This window comes from Penaeus chinensis, chromosome 24, assembly GCF_019202785.1.
Source record: "Penaeus chinensis breed Huanghai No. 1 chromosome 24, ASM1920278v2, whole genome shotgun sequence".
NCBI lineage: Eukaryota > Metazoa > Arthropoda > Malacostraca > Decapoda > Penaeidae > Penaeus > Penaeus chinensis.
The window spans coordinates 27,375,461-27,380,460 of record NC_061842.1 but is presented as its reverse complement, the minus strand read 5'-3'; positions in this window follow the sequence as shown (position 1 = coordinate 27,380,460).

Below are 5,000 nucleotides of genomic sequence, written 5' to 3'. Positions count from 1 at the left end.
TATATACATATATATACATATCCATACATATGGGTGTATATGTATATATGTGTATATGTATATATATATATATATATATATATATATATATATATATATATGAATATATATATGTATATATATACATATATATACATATCCATACATATGGGTGTATATGTATATATGTGTATATGTATATATATATATATATATATATATATATATATATATTGATATATATGTAGATATATATATATATATATATATATATATATAAAATACAATGCAGCATTGATATAGATCTATAACAATTCTCCCTGACCTGGCCTCGAACATTAGTTTATTGCATTATTCCATCTTTCCCACCCACACACACACACACATATGTAGAAAAGGTATGAATGAGAATTAATATCTTAACAATACAAGAGATGTATTTGACCGGTTTCGATTCTCTCTTCGTCAGAAATACATACACCAAGGGAAATACAGAGTATATATATATCAGACATGAGCTGACGAACCACCTGACAACTGTGACCTCTCACTCGTTGTCCGTATAATTGCTGCAGCTACCCGAAGCTGCGTTGATGTTATTTTCCGTAGCGATGTAATCAGCTTCCATAACTTTCCTTTTCTGTTTGTACAGTCCTGGACTATCTTCGCTTCCTTCCAATTGGGTAGATGTCCAGCTTCATCTATATGTACCACCATGGCGTTGGAAGTCCTATGGTGACGGATGTCAGCTCGATGTTCGCTGATCCTGGTGCTGAAACCATGGTCTGTTTCACCAAAGTATGCTGTATCGCATCTGCTGCAGGGTATGCGATATACAGCACTGTTAGGGTTGCTTTCGAGCTGCTTCTTGTCCCGTATCATGTCATGTATCTTTTTCCCGAATGTGCTGGCGATTCTCACAGTAATGCCAAAGTATCTGCTGATCGTCTGGTAAATGTTACACGGCGGTAATACGAGACAATCATTAGAAGAAGGTGCAGGGTTTGGTTTTGTGAGTATACTCTCCGCCTTCTTTCTGAGGTTTAGTAGGAAGCCTCTGGGATATTTATGATTCATAAAGGAATTAATTATATAGGCAACCTCATCCTCAAGAAATTCGGGGCTGCAGATCCTCAGTCCTCTGAGGAAGAAGCCGATTACAACGCCAGATTTTGTTTTGTTGCTGTGGGCGGAGTATTGATGGATATAATCATTTTTATTGGTAGGCTTCCTATATACAGAGAAACGTTGGCTGTTGTCACTCCGATGGATCAGAGTGTCCATGAAAGGTAATTTCTGATCCTCTTCCTCTTCCACGGTGAACTGGATTTGCTCGTGGACGGAGTCAAGTCGCGTCAGTGTATGTTGTAAGCACGACCTTTTGGGGACAATGACGAGGACATCATCTACGTATCGAAGCCAAGTTGAATACCTGCCGATTATATCCTTGTAATTATCCCTCTCCAGCGTCTCCATGAACAGGCAGGCCATGACTGCACTCAGGGGGGAGCCCATGGCAAGACCACTTATCTGCTAGTATTCTTCCCCAGCAAATTCAAAGTAGCCGAAAACCAGCGCACAACTTCACCAGGCGATCGAAGTGATGTCTCGGCAGTAGAAGTTCTGCATCTGCCATGGAGCTGGTGACCCTCTCGACTGCTCGGACTGCTCCATCTGTGAGTACATTGGTGAAGAGGGATTTTACATCGAAGAACAGAAGATACTGTTCAAAGACGCTGTTCAAACGTTTGTGTACGAGTATGACTGCGTATACACGGCAGTGCGCTGATGTTTGCAAAATTGCGTGTACGTATCCTCATGTGTGTATATGGAAGAGAAGCAATATATACGCATATATGTGTGTATACGAGTATGTATGTGTGTATATATATGTATACGAGTATGTATGTGTGTATATATGTATACAAGTATGTATGTGTATATATGTGTGTCTATGTATGTGTAGGTGTACATGTATGAATACGTACATAAATGTATATATGCACATATATCTGTGTATGTGTATATATATATACGTATGTATGTTTGTGTGCATGAATGTATAAGTATATATCTATATGGGATATTCATAGTCATAAATATGTATAGAATGTATGTGCGCATGAATACGTGCACATAAGTGTGGGTGAGTACATACATATGTATGCATGCGCATGGGTGTAGTTGTGCATAATGTATAAGTATGTATGCATAGCATACGCAAAGGAGCATTGTAAAGGCGTATGCTTTCATGTACATGTGCACGAAAATGAACATATGCGTAGTAATTAGGGCATTTGCGAGTGAACAACTAAGTCTGCACTGGGCGCACATACGCATAAATAAAATCAGTGTATAAAAATACAATCACACATATACGCACTTCTGATACTCAAGCCCATGCTCACGGGAGTATACCCTGGTGTAGTGAGCAGGCCCGTGTGTTGCTGCTCAGAAGTCCACACTAGACAGGGCCAACCTTGCTGGAGGGGATTATCAGTAGCATCCCGGCTAAAATACTCTCCCTCCCTCTAAGATACACCTAGGCCAGTAGGTGGGAGAGTAACTCGGCTCTCTACCTCACAATCAAATACCATGACTGCACAGACAGAGAAACGGCCCTCATTCCCCGGAGGCGAAGGAGCCCCTGGTTACGGCGGCGATCAGGATAGCTCCGGAGCAGAGGGTGCTAAGAACTCCCGGCCAAGAACAGGCCGCCCCACGTTGATGAACCTTTGCACATATAATATAAGGACAATGAGAACGGAATCCGACTTACTAGCATTACTTGAGGAACTCTCCTTCATTAAATGGGATGTTGTAGGACTCTGTGAGGTTAGAAGGCTAGGCGAAGAACAGAAGATACTAAATAATGGACACGTGCTCTATTGGAGAGGTAAACCTCAGGGTAGCAAGCAAGTCTATGCTCCAACCTGCAGCCACAGTGATGACGAAATAGAAAACTTCTATGAAGATGTTCATTTAACCACCGAAAGAGTAAAAACCCTTTAATGCCAAAATAGGTAAAAAGACAGAAGGAGAAACTTTAGTGGGGAATCACGGAGTAGGCACTAGGAATGAGAGGGGACAAATGCTAGTCGATTTTGCGGAGGTTCGATCACTCAATATCATGAATACATTCTTCGAAAAAAGACTAGAGCGGAAGTGGACATGGAAGTCGCCATCGGACACCAAAAACGAAATTGACTTCATAATTTCAAATAGGCGTGATATAGTAAAAAAGTTATTAATAAAGTAAATAATGGCAGCGACCATAGGTTGGTCAGAGGCCAAATTAAATTACACCTCAGAATGGAAAGGAATAAACTAATATAAAAACCGCAGCCAAACTTAGCTAATTTGAAGACCAAAGCGACAGGATTTAGCATTAACATCCAAAACATATTCACTTCTCAGCGACGAAGATCTCAACATTGACCAAATCAACAAACAGTTCAATGACATAATAAAGGAAGCTGCACTTGAAGTAGGCAATGAGAACGTCAAACAAACCCCCAGTAAGTTCTCGATAGAAATTGAAGAACTTCTGCAAAAACGTAGGGTTATGAAAGCATCGTTAAATAGGGACAAAATAAAATTAGCTGAACTAACAAAAACTATAAACAAAAAGAAGAGAGATGTACGGAAATTCAAAACTCAAATAATAAATGAATCAGTAATCTCAGGTACCAGCATGAAAACAGCTAAGAGGAGACTTGGAATAGGGAAAAATCAAATATATGCAATAAAGAAACCAGACGGAGATGTAACATATAATAAAAATGAAATCATAAGAGTAGTGGAAAACTTTTACAGGGATCTATACAACGCAAATGAACAGCCACGGATAGAAGCGAACGCGGTAACTAGAGAAGTACCTAGCATCACAAAAGAAGAAATAAAGAGAGCGCTTAAAGGCATGAAGAGAGGGAAAACACTAGGTGAAGACGGGTATTAGTATAGACCTTATAATAGACGCAGGGGAAATTGCAACAATGAAATTAACCATTTTTTTTAACAAATGACTATATCAATGGAAAAAATCCGAAAGCCTGGAAAAATGCAACAATTATTTTGATTCATAAAAAAATAGGACAAAAGGGATCTAAAAAAACTACCGACCCATAAGCCTCCTTTCAGTTACTTACAAACTGTTCACTAAAATCATCACAACTCGCATCTCTGACAGTCTGGATTCTCACCAGCCTAGAGAACCGGCAGGCATCCACAGTGGATTCTCAACAACAGACCACATACACACGCTGTACCCTAATAAGAGAAAAGTAAACGAATATAGGAAACCCCTGTGTATGGCATTCATTGATTACGAAAAGACATTTGACTCTGTATAAATAACAGCAGTACTAGAAGCTATTCGAAGACAGGGAGTAGAGGAGGTATACTGTAAAATATTAGAAGATATATACGAAGATGGGACAACAACCATTAAACTCCACACAGAAACCGATAAAACCCAATTAAAAAAGGTGCTAGACACGGTGATACCATCTCACCAAAACTGTTTACAGCTTGCCTTGAGGAAATTTTCAAGAAGCTAGAATGGACCGGGAAGGGTATCAAAATCGAGGACGAATACCTGAACAATCTAAGATTTGCAGATGATATTGTTCTCTTCAGTGAATCTGCAAATTAAATGCAGCAACCTGATAAATGATCTAAATAGAGAAAGCCTGAAAGTCGGACTTAGGATGAACAAGAAAAAGACTAAGATCATGTTCAACAGTAGAGTTCAATTCGAACAGATACATGTTCAAGGTGAAGCGCCAGAGGTGGTAGGCAAGTATATATACCTAGGGCAACTCGTACAGACAAACACATCTAGCGAAGAGGAAATTAAACGACGCGTCGGTCGAACTTCTGATGTATGTTACTGTGTTTGCCTTCGGCAAACACAGTAGCATACTAAGAGGCTCCTTGCTATTATGTTTAAGAAGAAAAGTCTTTAACCAATGCATCCTCCTAGTTATGACCTATGGATCAGAAACATGGACTACAACCAA